At 40.1% G+C, this 15,502-nt stretch overlaps 1 protein-coding gene and 1 long non-coding RNA gene across 2 annotated transcripts in view; one reads left to right on the top strand and one right to left on the bottom strand.

Moving 5' to 3' along the window:
• Positions 1 to 6,888, top strand: part of LOC140692948 (uncharacterized) — a 47,900-nt gene extending 41,012 nt beyond the window's left edge. Inside the window, exon 5 of the long non-coding RNA XR_012068588.1 lies at positions 6,656 to 6,888. This is a non-coding gene — a long non-coding RNA (uncharacterized lncRNA). The remainder of the gene's footprint in view (positions 1 to 6,655) is intronic.
• The window catches only part of LOC140692908 (uncharacterized), a 417,598-nt gene that overhangs the window by 212,429 nt on the left and 189,667 nt on the right, over positions 1 to 15,502 (bottom strand). The gene's annotated exons all lie outside the window — the stretch shown is intronic.

Raw genomic sequence — 15,502 nt, 5'->3', positions numbered from 1 at the left:
TAAGTCATCAATGGAGATTTCTGTGCTGTCGGTTATACTAGAGTATGCTTTGGGTCTCAGAAGCATTGGTTACCGAGCCAAACAATGTCCTAGCATACTGAAATGGAGCCCGCTTTTCTCGATTAGATGCAATTATGCAGTCAGGCTTTCAAATAGGGTGCCTGTGTGTATCTTTGTCAATATTTATGTTGCACAAAGCTGAAGATTTACTGCCAAGGAATGAAATGGAATACTCATTCAGATACGTCTCCTCCATTGATTCTCAGATCCTTCTGGTCATGTCGTCTAAGGATGAACTCAGAACCGTTACTAGATGTGACTCAGCTCAGGCTGTAGCCCGTGTGGCACAGCTGTTGGCTGATATCCTTCTAAATAGAGTCATGTGAGCCAGCCAGCCTGTGCAGAAAGCCCGCAAGCACATCCTGCCTCATTGCAGCAAGGTTCACAGGGTCACCCCTTCCACATCTCACACCTGCCTTTGATATTGTTCCTATTTCTTCTGGCTGATGGTTTCTGCCTGATTCCTTGAGTGACATCATGTCACATCACTGGCTTGAATTCAGGATGAATTTGCTGATCTGGAGTATCGGTAGAACACAGATCCCCTCCTTCTCCAATGACTTTGTCCATTTCTGTACATTTGCTTGGGCTCTGTTCCTCTTTGGTTGAACTTGGTTTTGAGCTCTCAGTTGCCTTTAAATTGTTGAATCTCAAAATAGATTTCCATAGGAAACGTTATCTTTTCTATTATGCATGGCGCACTTTTATCTACTAGAAGGCTGATGATGTGCACGTTTTGTATCTGAGCCCTTTCAGCTCACCACTGCCTTGAAGTAGTTTTTTTTTAAGCTTAGGAGACAGGAAAGGATTTTTGTCAGTAGGCTTTGCATTTATGCATGCAGGTTCTTGTTGGCAAAGGCACCCCTTTGTGCTTCCTGTTTATAAGTCTACAGATGGAGTTTTCTTTTTCCTAAATTACATTCTATATATAAAATAATTGCTTTTAACAATATACATTATACATAGAAATGCATCTGGTTCCCTCGGTGAATGAAAGGTCATCTTGTGGCATCTTCAGTCAGCTATGCTTTGTGGCCTGGTGTCTGATTTGAGTTTCATCTTTGCTTTTGTTGTGTTTAGTGACCAGGTTCCATTAAGGGTGCAGCTGCTGTCCCTGGTGTAGTAATTATGTTCGTTTATTCTTCTTATTTTCAAAAGGACTTTAAACCAATGACCTGTTATTCCAAAATGAGTCATAATTGTAAATATGTCTTATTGGGGCTATTATCAGTATTAATAATAACAACAACATTCTGGGGGCAGCATATCATTAGGTATTTTAACACACACAATAAAAGCCTTGGAAAAAAGTTATTCTAATTAAGTCAAATAAATGTCATGAAAGGAAAAGTTGTACGCTTTTGGGAGAAATTGATAAGGCTTTTAGAAATTTATAGTCTCATTAAAATATCAATTAAATAATTCAGCCTAACTCTACCCTACATAACAGGATGGAGTAACAGCTATTCTAGAGAGATTGTTCAGATTTATTCGTTTTCCTATTATCTAAATAATCCCTGATGAATTAGAAAATTCAATCCATTTCTGAGAGTAGGCAGTCTGTTATTCTGTATTCAACGCTGGAGTGAAACTTATTTTGTGTTCTTTTCATTCATGGGAGATAGAATTTCCAAGTGCTTTTTGAATTATTTTTGTTCCTCTAAAATAAATTGCCTTTGGTGGTGATCTCCTGACCTCAATTTCCTCCTCCCAGTTTTCCCCATGATCATTAATGACACCCCACCTGCCTTTTTAGTTATGCCTCTTAGCTGCTGAAGGGGAACAGCTACTGACAGATGACCCTGGAGCCCTCCATCTGTGCTTCGTTAGGCCTTGCACCCAGCCACCAACCTTAGTCTCCTTCGCCTGAATTATATTTCTCTGCTTTTCTGCCTGGAAGGACACTTGCCAAGCCTTGGCAGGGACCCCTCCACTATTTAGAGATTATCTGCTCTCCTGTCTAGGCATGAATTGCACTTGATTCTTGTCTTGATGGTGTGTGATCGTGTCCATGTCCATTGTACTCCCCGACTGGACTGATCCTGTCGGAGGCAGTAGTCAGGCTTTTCATCTTCCCGTCCATGTCTGGAGCACCACAGCCTGGACCCTGGTTCTCCTACTTGTTTAAGTGACTTGAGCTTGGAGTTTCAACACACTCAAATAAAACTGTTAGATGAGGTGGCGGTAACATTGCCCCCAATGCCCCCACAAAGTTCTATATGACATATGGTTTTTTCTGAGTGAAATTTCTCTTTTATTTGTTTTCATGAATTCCCCACTGTCCTTTGAGATTATTAGAGTAACCCTGAGTTGTTAACCACAATATCTCTCCCCCCACCAGCGAATGATCCTGCTGCCTGAGAACTCAGACATGGGACATAAGAGAAATTATCTATCAGTCTTAAAATCTGGAAGCCATAAGATACCGTTTTGTACTTAGAGCACCCACAGCACAAACACCAGTCTCTCAAGAATTTGACACTGCCTTCACAGAGGGCAGGTGCCATAAGTGAAATGCTGTGAGGGATGAAGTGAGAGCTCTTCATCTCTGGTACTGCCTTTTCCACCCTTGCTTTGTTAACTTGATTTCCCCTTCATATATTATGTTCTCCATTTAATTTACTGCATTTAATATCAGTTGTTCTTCAACATCTCCTTGCACCCGCCCCCTCCATTCCCTCTCTCTCCAGTGCTCTCCCACCCACGCCTATCCTGCGCTCTCCAGGACCAGGCCTGTCTCCCCCACGCCCTCACCACTGTTCTGTCTGCCCACCACCTGCACTCACATTTCCTTAACTCCGCAGAATGAACTTCCCAAAATGGCAGCTGAGTAACTGGGGGGGATTGTAGACCTCTCATCTCTTTACTGATTCATTCATTTATCCAACCAACAAGCATTGAGCACTGCTATGCCAAACACTGTATCAACTGCTGGGGAGACCAAAACAGGTAAGACTTGGTGTCTGCATTCCCCAGGCTAGGCGAGGCATGGCGAGTAGTTGATGGATTGCTAAGCAGGTGAACACAAATTGGACTTCCTAGAGCTGGAAATATTTGAACTGAATCTTGAAAGGTGAAAGGACGTTAGCTCTCTATTTTGTGGTAGAGGGAGTGGACACTTCATGCAGAGAGGTGGAGACATATATGTGTACACAGCATGAAGCGGCTTGGCCAGACTGAAGAACAACAAGTAGGGCTAGAACAAAGGATCCATAGGTGGGAATGTCAGGTGCACAAGGCCTCTGTCACGATGGGCCTTGTGTGCTTAGACTTCAATGTATCCTTAAGGAAGCAGGGATATATTGGATTATTTGTAAGTAAGAGAATTGCATAATGCTTATGTTGCAGAATATCTGGTTATTCTGGCAGCAGAATGGAAGATACTATTTTAGGGGGAGAGGCCCATATTTTGGGGGGAAAGGATATTTCGGGGACCAACGCAGGTAACCCAGACAACAAATGGCACACGCCTGCTGAGAGGCCGTGGGCAGAAAGAGAGAGACATGGGCGGCAGAAGTGGTGACTGCTGCAGTGGGGATTGGAGGGCCGGGGCGGCGGGCCGCAGAGCTGCTGAGGTGACTTTCCAGTGACCCATCCGGAGAGCAGATCTGCAGGGGGAGTGTAAGGAGAGGAGCTGGTTTCGAGGAGATGGTTCTGTGTGTGTCATTTTGAGTGCGAAGTGTCTATGGGACATATAAGGAGTGATGTCCGTTGTTAAGCTGGATTCACCAGTCAGGAGCTCAGAGGAGCTGTGGGTGAGGCCGTGGGGGCGATTCAGTCCTGCCAGGTGGAGGACTGAAGACGAGGCCCTGGGGAAAAGGGCCATGTACATGGCAAATGGGAGAAGAGAGGTCCACCAAGAGAAAGAAGAATAGCAGTGCAGTTGAGAGAAAACGATTTGAGGCAACACAGAGAAGGCTGTAACCTGGCTTAAGAGGAATTTGAACACTGACTAAAGGGAGCGAAGTGAGAAAGGGGGGGTGTGTGGGGCATAAAAGCAAGGGCTAAAGCTCACCTTTAATTGTCTAAACTGAGGAAAAGGCGGAGTTGGACTACACTAATGTAGCCTTTAAAAAACAGATCTGTGTGTATCTGTGTGTGTGCATATGTGCACACACACTTTTCTGCCTGGGCTTTTAAAATTTATTTAAGTAAAACAAAAATTAAGGGGGGAAAATGTTCCACTGAAAGGAAAATATTTGTCCACGGCAAAAGCTACCTGGTAATCAAATAAACAGGAGCTGAGAATGCCCACTGGTTTGAAACACGCAGCCACCGGCAGTGCAACTCCTGTATCAGTGCCGTGGTGGGGCTGTGGGGGATGCAGGGCTCTGAGCCCTGGAGGAGTCATCAGCGCAGGCACTTCTCCAAGAAACTGGACTTTAAAGGGAAGAAGAAAGTATAGAAAGTATCAGAGAGCAATACAGGTCCGTGAGAGAGGGTTGGGAGAGGGTCAGCTTTGTTTTACAGGGGGCGTTTCTGGCCTTGCTGAGTTGCTAGGCCTTTGCTCTTGTTGGTCTTTGTTCCAAAAGCTTTTTAGAAAGTTCTTCTCGCTGGAATATCTGAACAGATTAAATCATGTTGGGTTATTTCTAGTGTTTTATTTTTAATTAAAAATTTTCTGGAATTTATTTTAATGTCAAAATTGAGGACAGTGTACCAGGCCTTCTAATGATTTAGCTAATTACACCAGTACCTGAATCCACTGATTTTAAGTGTCAGTCTTATAATATTTCTAAAATCTCTTAAATATCCACGTCTATTCTTGAAATGTGTTCTATTTCATTCATTCTCTCAGTGCACTATTTCTATACTGTTTCCATGACCATAGATTAATATCTCCTACAGTTGGTCCTATTTTATCCTTTTCCAGAATGTCCCTAATATTACAAATTCAAACATCCCTCCTCATTATTTTATTTGTATATTTGTGTATATTTCTGGAAGAAATTTAGGATCACCTTTCAGAATTTTTTCTTAAATCCATTCAGGATTATTAACTAAATTTGCATTCAGATACTAAATTTATTTTGGAGAAAAAATGTTCAAGTCCCCCAAATTTGAGTCTGCCAACTGAAGAGGATGGTGCATTCTACTGTTCATTCAATTATCATTTTTTTCTCTTTTTAAGTCATTTATCAGAATCATTTTAACATTTTTCATTAATTTATTTCTGAATAGTCTGTGCCTTTGTTGTCATTATAAATGATATCTTTTCTGGGTTTGAAGAGGGATGATTGCTAATGAAGTCTTAATTTCTAGTTTCTCTTGAATAAGAAAGGGATCTGACAGTGTGGGGCCCTCTTTCCAATATGGTGACTGTGAGCAGTGCATTTCATTAAGATGTCCACTTGCCAATTTGCCAGTGGCTGCACCCACTCCACATATTTCTGCTACTTACCTGCCCCCTGTAGGCAGATGTGTTCATGTAGGGTTAGGTGGGTTATGGAAACATATACTGATATCACTGCTGCCACGCTGCTGACCCTGTGGCATCACTAACTCTGGTTCTTTCTCTGTGACCTCCCTGAATATGACAGCTCCTTTTAGGCTGTGGACATGAGGCTTCTTTCCAGCACTGTCGGTTTTTCTGCAACACACCCCTGCCTCTCAGGTCAGAAGCAAATGTCAGCTCCTCCTACCCATCCACCCAATCCACTGTCTTGCCATTCCTGGCCAGAGTGGTCCCTATCCCTTGACTGAGCAGTAACACTGAAGGGACTACAAACTTGCCTCTCATCCACTGTCTTAGTTACATACCTGTGCTAGTTTACTTAAAAGTCTGCCAGTTAGGGTCTAAAAGTCTTTTAGATCTCTGGCCTTATCATTTCTAACTGCTCCCCCACCCCATGGAACAGCTTACCGCAGATCTCTGCTGCCCCATCTGTAGCAATGTCCTGTAAATTACAGACAGAGAGAAAAGAACTTCTAAGCCACCACCATAACTTTGACTTCCTGTGACCACACAGACCATAGAAATATCAAGATAAAAATTCCTGAAGAAGGATATTTTGCTTAGGAAGACACTTTAATTGCATACCTTTCTGTGACTTGTAATAACTTCATAGACTCTCTGAATGTGCTGCACTCACCTTCCCAGACTCAAGGGAGCTTGCTCACTTGCCTATTTTCAGTGCATTTCCTCCAACATTCTCTATGCAGAGCTTTCCCAAAAGTACATTCCTTATTCCTTTTTAAATTCTTATATACAACCACAGTATTCTTTTTCTTAATCCTCAATGACAAATCATCTTCCAAGATTGTATTATCAACACTGAGAGTGAATAATATGCTTCAAGATTCCCAAGTTTATTACCAGCAAATAACTATGATTGGTTGAAGATTTTTAAGTATGTTATTCCTACTAAGGTTATATACGTGAAAGAAACAGTTTGTAATGAGTCTTCTTCCGAGAGATTTTATATTTGCCTTTTGTTTGGATTCTTTCACTGTTGAATAATATTATTACCATGAATGTCTTTTCTCTTTGGGATTTAGTTCACCATTTGCCCCTCTCTCTTTACAGGAGTAGAGGAATTGTTGTTGTCCTTCCATCCATCCACCACTCCATGTTGTGTGTCCATTCCTTTAACAGGTATTCAGTTTGGGTTCACCACCTTATCTGTGGCCTCTTTCCAGTGGCCCCTCCGTTGGCTCTGGAGAACAATATATTGCAAATCAGAGTGGGTATGTGGAAACTTGACTATCCAGTATAGACGCATGGTGCCAGAAAAAGCCCAGGACATTGCAGCGTGGCAGCCCACCATGCAAGGAACAGCAATTCTGGCTGTGGTGGACCAATGTGAGTAAAAAGGCTTCATGGGCTGAAGACTTTGAAAAGTCCAAACATGCATTGGCATTGCTTCCTAAGGAATCCAATGTTGGGTATTGTTTAATATGAGAGGGAGATGCTAACACTATCATTGCTATAAACAACATATTTGTTGTAACTGTAATTGTTATTATTTTAATATATTTTCTTTATAATTTTTATTTGTGACTTACAAGAGCTCTTACAGAGGCAGTTGTTAAGAAGCGTGGCCATTATACTGTTGCTGAAGTGTTAATTCAGTAGAAGCATGGTAATAGTATTAATAAGTACTCACTCATTTGATCCTCACATGGCTCTAAAGGTTACCCAGCAGTGCTTGTATAATGGAGATAGAAATCCATCCATTTAAGTGTTTGCAGAAACTAAAATAAGAGCAGTCATTCCACCGTATTTTACCATATATTCCAGACTATCATTTTAAAGTAGGAACTACCTGATGAGGCCATAAAAACCCTTTGTGAATCCCCAATCATTCATTACATTCCTGGACCCTGGGGCAGAGGTTCTTCTAGAAGGTGGTCCCATCTCTCCTCCCCACCCCACTCTTGGGCTTTGCTACCCACTGTTGGTCATTAGCTAAGCATCCTCATGTCCTGCATGTGTCTGAGCTGTGAGGGAACAGACCTCAGCTCTTTACAAACTGTAGTGACTTTGACCAGTCTGAACAGTCTTTCTCCTTCCCTGCCCACTCCCACACAGGGCAACAGGGGGCTCACAACCACAGCGATTCCCATGCCAGCCCATCAGGGAACCTTCTTCCCTAGAAATATTCTTACAACCAGGGCTGTTTCCTCGCTTACTTCACTGCCAGTTTCACTCCCAGCTTACAGTCCCCAACAAAATTCTATCCCAGTTTGAATTCCTTAATCAAGTCATATTTATGCTAAGTCCATGGCACTTTCCCATGAACACTCATAGAAACAGAACAGGGCCTGGCAGTGGCTGTGGGCCAGGTTCCTGAGTGAGGGGACTTGCTGGGCCCTTCAGGTTCTGTAGTCTGGCCCAAGCTTAGCTCCTGGCATGGCATCTTCCCATCTGCATGATTTCGGGCAAGGTTTCAACACTTTAGAGCTTCATTTTATCTCTGCTTCATATTTTAAGACTGTTATGTACCAAAAAGTGTGCTTAGGGAATTCAGTGAGTCAATGAATGGATGTCACATAAGATGGTCCTCAGGGAAGGTTAGTTATTTTCATTATGCACCATCGATAAAATTGGCTGCACAGACTTGGCCAGGTATCACAGCTACAGGCACAAGAATTTGACAGTGTGTCACTGTGGATCATAGTCACTATTTTACACAGTAAAACAGCTACCTGAGACCACCCAGCTGTCAGCCCACCCGACTCCCCACCCCACGATCCCTGAATTTATCTGATTTGCTTGCTACCCCTACTTTTTGGAGAAAGTTGGCAAATCACACACAGTCAATGACTGCTAGGTTATGTCCATTCCCATTCACTCAATTTGCCCCATTTTCAGTATCCACTGTGCTGCAAAACATAGACTAATATTCAGAATATGACAGCAAGGCCTTTCCCATTCCACAGTCAGAGAAGCATAAATCTGTCATGTTTAATATGGCATATGACACTAAGCAAGGCAGGAAAACAGGCTCCTGTGCTTTAAGAACATTTTTAATAATGACGTTTGAAACTAAAAGTGTTTTTGTTTGACCTTCAGCAAAGCAGAAAATTCAATTGACTCCTATTACCCATTCCTCAGATGTCCTGATTTGATTGTATTAGGCACTTTTTCCTCATCTCCCCAGCATGACTTTGCTCCATCAGCACAGATGGAGTGTCTCCAAGGCTGCTCCGTGTGCATGGGCGTGTGTGTGCACACATGTGCCCCCACTGGTTGGTGCCACTGATTCATATCCAGGGGTTGTTCTGTCTTATAACTCAGGCATTGCTTTATTATATCCTAGAAAACTGCTTTTAGATCTTTGATTGAACTATAGACCATCCTCTTGCCCACATTAGGAAGTGACGTCTTCCAAGACACAGGTCCTCTGTGCTTGTATTTATGTATAAATAAGAATTAAATATGCATGTCATCCCCTCATTTATTTAATTTGTGCCTTCCCAATTGAATGTGCACAGTAAGGGCTAACTCCATAACAGGAGAACTTTTAGGAAGAAAGAAGAAGGAATTAGCCACAAGGGAGAAGAGAGGACATCAAGCAGGCGTTTGGTATAAAATCATTTACTCTAAAGCTGCTCTGGCTCAATAAATAAGTGGAATTGACATTGTTGTATCATGCCAGAGCATCTGCTGTTGAAGACCGATTTTAATTTACTTTGATATAACTGGAAAATTGTGTTGGAACAACATGGGAAATGAAGCACACTGCATCAATCTGTACTCCTGAAGTGTGTCTCACAGCTACTTAGTTTTGAGGAAAAGTATCTTGTCTGGAGACAATAGAATTATTTTCATTGTTGGAATTTTTCTGGCTTCCAGAAGCACATCTGCAGGTGATTCTGTAAAAGTCTAGATTTGACTTAAATAGCAGGAAATTTTAGCCTATTGAAATCAGGAGAAGTGAAATATTTTTGCCTACCACCACCACCACCACCAGGCAAGCACGTGTACACCCAGAGAGATTTCACATCAGACGGAATGACAAAGCTGGTTCTGTTACCGAGGCCAAACTTTTTCTGCTCGCTACACAACAGTGATACAAAAATAAATCAGGAGACAAGGTTTTGGAGCAAGGTATAGTAACTTTATTCAGAAAGCTGGCAGACCAAGAAGATGGGGGACTAATGTCCTGGAGAATCATCTTGCCCAAGTCAGAATTCAGGCCCCTTTTAAGCTAAAAAGGGGAGGGAGTGTGGTTGGCTGTGCAAACTTCTTGCTGCAGGCATTCTTTGTTCTTGCAGTCATCCATGTGGGTCAGGCTGTGGTGTCCCTTTAAACCTCCAACAAAACAAAGGTTATTCTCTATTTTGCAACTTGCCATCCTTGCATAAGTGCAGAAGTGCTAACATCATTAAAGGTCAGAGCCCCGAGAATAGGCTTTCCTGTAGGTTTTAGGCTAAAGGCAACGTTGTTTTACAAAAGGTGCAGAGCCAGCAAGTTTAAGCCTGGAAAACAGGGCACAGTGCTTCAAACTAAAGGAACAGATCCAATGTGGTGTCAGATTTGTTCTCTATTACAGTTCGATTTAGGGGAAATTTTGCAGTAGAAAGTCCCCTCAGTTTTTTTTCTTGCTTTACCTGACATCTTGTTTGTTGGCTTGTGGTCTCATGGTGTCTAAACCGTATGTTCAGATGAATAATATTAAAATCATATGGTGCAGAAAACATATCTGTTCCGCTTCAAAAAATGACTAAAACATTTAGCTTTGTTTATTCCCATAGAATTTGGATTGAATCAATTCTCGACTTTCTTCTTCCTTCAAACCAGTATTTTATTGGAGGGTTTAAAGCCCAAATTAAAGAATTTTGCAGGGAAATATACACAAAATGTTATGATAACTCACAGAGAAAAAAATGTGATAATGAGTGTGTATATGTCCATGAATGACTGAAAAATTGTGCTGAACACTGGAATTAGACACAACATTGTAAAATGATTATAAATCAATAAAAAATGTTTAACAAAAGAATTTTGGAGAAGACTCATGTAATTCATAACAGCTTTACATCCGAATTTAAGGCTGACCCATATTTATACTTTTAATCAAGGAACACAATAAACTTTCTTAGTGGATCATTTATGGCGTTTTTAACTTTGTCCATGTAATCGTTTGGAAGTTAAGAGGCCTAGACAGCTGATCTAACAAAACAGGAATCATTGCTTGACTCTGTGAATGAAAGAATCCCAGTATAGTTTCCTGCAAGTATATTTTATTAAAAATAACAAGGAATTCTTGCTCTCTAATAAAGCAACAGACAGAAGAACATTCTGAGTGTTTAAAATAAATCAGACTATGGGTTAACTTATCTAAACAAGTCAAGATAGTTTAGGGAAAAATGTATGAACTTGAAGGAAAATACATATTGTGTAATTAATATCCTATTTTTAAGAAGCAAATGATAAAAAAAAAACCCAAAATTTAATCATTTATTTAAAAAGTAGTTATATAAAGCCAACTTGTTTTCATAAGTTACATAAATAAGAGGGCTATCAAAATCTACATTATTAAAGATTAAATTATACCAAATAGATCACCAAGGTTGATTGATTTTCATGATATAAATAATTTTTGAAAATATAACTTACATATAACATATCCAAGCAGCCCTTCAGTTATCCACAGTACCCTAGTCTACAGTTGTTCTTACTCTACTTAAAACAATTAATAGGCAAGGTTCAGGCCCTTTCATTTGAACTGCCGCTGGAATTCTGGATATTCCCTTAGTTTAAAGACCAAAAGCAAAGTAACAATTCTAGTTTAAAGCAGTTGCTAAAAGACTATAAAACATTCACTATCTATATCCAGTTACAGGAAAGAATTAAGTTTTCTGAACCATAAAAAAAGAAATCTGCTGAAAATGAAATTCTGTCATGTATGCTGACCATAACTATACAGGCTCTTAAATAATGCTCCCTTTACTGTTTTAATACCAACATAGGTCATTATAATCGCTTTCAAATTCCACTTATGCTAGATGAATGAACGCCTCTCCACATGCTCAATTCTGACAGCTGAGTGTGTGTGAAAGCCGTCAATCACCTAGCTAGTTGGGAACACACAGTTTCTTTTCAGTGGGAAAACACACGACATAAATATATATGGGGAGGTACTAGCTCCAACTCGGTTTAACAGAGAAAAGTGCATGAACTTGAAACTGACACTAAGAAGCATACTGAGAAATCACATTAAGTGTTTCTATGGCTCCTCAATCCCTTTATGCTACATTAATGAACGCGTCTCCACATGCTCAATTCTGAGAGTTGAATGTGCGTGTAATCAGTCAATGACCTATCTTGTTGTGAACACACAGTTTCTATAGAGTGTGGAACTAAAGTACATATATATATATGGATAGGTAGTAGCTCCAACATGGTTTTACACTGAAAACTGCATGAACTTTAAACCGGCACTAGAAAACATATGTACAAATCGCAGTAAGTGTTTCTAAAGTTACAAAATCCATTTTTGCTACATGAACGAAAGCCTCTACACATGTTCAATTCTGAGAGTTGAATGTGTGTGAAAGCCATCAAACAACTAGCTTGTTGGGAAAACACAGTTTCTTTTCTATTGGAAACTACACAATATCTATATGGTGAGATACTAGCAACAACCTGGTTTTACAGAGGAAATTGCATGAAATTCAAACCGGACTTTGGAAAAATAATGAGAAACCAGACTAAGTGTTTCTACTGCAACCCATTGCCCTCATCCTAGATGAATGAACGCCTCTCTCCATGCTCAGTTCTGAGAGATGAATGTGTTCAAAAGCCTTCTATCGGTTAGCTTGTAGGGAACACACAGATTCTTTTGAGTGGGGAAAAACAATACATACATATATATGGGAGGTAATATTTCCAAGTCGACTTTACAGTGAAAAGTGCATGAAATTCAAACCAGCACTAGGAACGAAACAGAGAAACCAGAGTAAGTGTTTCTAATGCAACCCATTCCCTTTATGGTAGATGAATGAACGTATCTTAAAATGCTCTATTCTGAGACTTAAGTGTGCGTGAAAGCCGTCAATCACCTAGCTTTTTGGGAACACACAGTTTCTTTTGAGTTGGGAATAACACTATATAAATATATATGGGGAGGTACTAGCTCCAACTCTGTTTCACAGTGAAAAATGCATGAAATTCAAACTGGCACGAGGAAATATACTGAGAAACCATAGTAAGTGTTTCTACGGCAAATCATTCCCTTCATCCTAGATGAACGAACGTCTCTCCACAGGCTCAGTTCTGAGGGTTGAATGTGTGCAAAATCATCTATCACTAGTCTTGTGGGGAACAGACAGTTTCTTTTGACTGGGGAACTACACTACATACATATATATGGGGAGGTACTAGCTCCAAGTCGATTTTACAGTGAAAACTGCATGAAATTCAAACCGGCACAAGGAAATATACTGAGAAATCAGAGTAAGTGTTTCTTATGCTACCCATTCCCTTTATGCTAGATGAACGAACCAGACTCCACATGCTCAATTCTGAGAGTTAAGTGTGTGTGAAAGCCGACAGTCAACTAGCTTGTTGGAAACAAACATATTCTTTTGAGTGGAAAACTACAATACATTCATATATATGGAGAGGTACTAGGTCCAACTGTTTCACCGTGAAACCTGCAGCAAATTTACCGACACTAGGAAACATACTAAGAAACAAGAGTAATTATTTCTAGGGCAAACCATTCCCTTTATACTAGACGAATGAAAGCCTGTCCACATGCTCTGTTCTGAGTTTAATGCTAGAGAATACCATCTATCACTTAGCTTGTAGGGAACACAGTTTCTTTTGAGTGCCGAACTAACTACATACATATATATGGGGAGGTACTAGCCCGAAGTCAATTTTACAATGAAAACTGAATGAACTTCAAACTGGCACTAGGAAACATAACTGAAAATCCAGATAAGTGTTTCAACTGCAACCCATTCCCTTCATCCTAGATGAACTAACGCTTCACCCCATGCTCAGTTCTGAGAGCTAACTCTGTGTGAAAGCCATCTATCACTTAGCTTGTAGGGAACACACAGTTACTTTTGATTGGGGAAATACACTACATACGTATAAATGAGGAGGTACTAGTTCCAAGTCGGTTCAAAAGTGAAAAATGCATGAAGTTCAGACCGGCACTAGTTAATATACTGAGAAACCAGAGTAAGTGTTTCTATTGCTAACTATTCCCTTTATGCTATATGAATGAATGTCTCTACACATGCTCAATTCTGAGAGTTAAATGAGTATAAAACCCGTTAGTAAGCTAACTTTTTGGGAACACACAAATTCTTTTCAGTGGGAAACAACACTAAATACCTATATATGGGGAGGTACTAGTTCCAAATCGGTTTTACAGTTAAAACTGCATGAACTTCAAACCCAAAATAGGAAACATACTGAGAAAACAGAGAAAATGTTTCTACTGCAAATCATTCCCTTTAAGCTAGTTGAAAGAATGCCTCTCCACATGCTCAGTTCTGAGTGTTGAATATGTTCGAATGTAAACTATAACTTAGCTTGTAGGGAAAACATAGTTTCCTTTGAGTGGGGAAATACACTACATATATCTATATTGGAAGGTAATAGCTCCAAGTCGTTTTTACACTGAAAACTGCATGAATTTCAAACCGCCACTAGGAAACATACTGAGAAATCAGAGTAGTTATTTCAAGTGTTACCTCTTCTCTTTATGCTAGATGAAAGAACGTATCTTAACATGCTCAATTCTGAGAGTAAGTGAGTGTGAAAGCCATCAAACACCTAGCTTGTTAGGGAAACACAATCTTTTTCATGGGGAAAATACATGACATGATTTTATATGGGGAGGTACTAGCCTCAACACGGTTTTACGGTGAGAACTGCATGAACTTCAAACCGGCACGAGGAAACAGACTGAGAAACCCGTGTAAGTGTTTCAACAGCAAACAATTCCCTTTATCCTAATTGAACGAAAGCCTCTACACATGCTCAGTTATGAGGGATGAATGTGTGCATATGTAAAACATAGCTTAGCTTGTAGGGAAAACATAGTTTCTAAAGAGTGCAGAACAACACTACATATATATATATGTATTGGGGTAATACCTCCAACTCGGGTTTACACTGAAAAATACATGAACTTTAAACGGACACTAAGAAACATCCTGACAAACCAGGGAAGTTCTTTCTACTGCAAACCATTATCTTTTGGCTAAAAGAACGAACGTCTCTTCACATGCTCAATTCTGAGAATTAATTGTGTGTGAAAGCCGTCAATCATCTTAGCAACTTGGGAACACACACATTCTATCCAGTGGGAAACTACTCTCTTTCTATATATATATATATATATAGGGAGGTACAAGCTCCAACTCGTGTCTAAAGTGAAAAGTGTATAAACTTCAAAACGGCAATAGGAAACATACTGAGAAACCAGAGTAAATGTTTCAACTGCAACACATTCCCTTCATGTTAGATGAAAAAACGTCACAACTCAAGCTCAATTCTGAGATTTAAGAGTGTGTGAAAGCCGTCAACCAACTATCTTGTTTGGAACACACACTTCCTTTACACTGGAAAACTACACCATATAAATATATATGGGGAGGTAATATTTCCAACTCGGTTTTACAGTGAAAACTGCATGAAATTCAAACCGTCACTAGGAAACATACTGAGAAACCAAGTTAGCGTTTCTACTACAAACCATTCCCTTTAGGTTAGATGAAATAACTCTCTCCACATGCTAAATTCTGAGATTTAGGTCAGTGTAAAAGTCATCAATTACCTAGCTTTTTGGGAAAACAAAGTTTTATTGAGTGGGAAACTACACTGTATATATATATATATATATATGGGATCATACTAGCTCCAACTCGGTTTTACAGTGAAAAATGCATCAATTTGAAACCAGAATTAGGAAACATACTCAGACCCCACAGTAAGTGTATATACAGCAATCCATTCTGTTTAGTGTAGATG

The sequence above is a fragment of the Vicugna pacos genome, unplaced genomic scaffold (genome assembly GCF_048564905.1).
Source record: "Vicugna pacos unplaced genomic scaffold, VicPac4 scaffold_19, whole genome shotgun sequence".
NCBI classification, from domain to species: domain Eukaryota; kingdom Metazoa; phylum Chordata; class Mammalia; order Artiodactyla; family Camelidae; genus Vicugna; species Vicugna pacos.
Note: the sequence above shows the minus strand (reverse complement) of the source record. Positions and strands in the feature narration are given on the sequence as shown.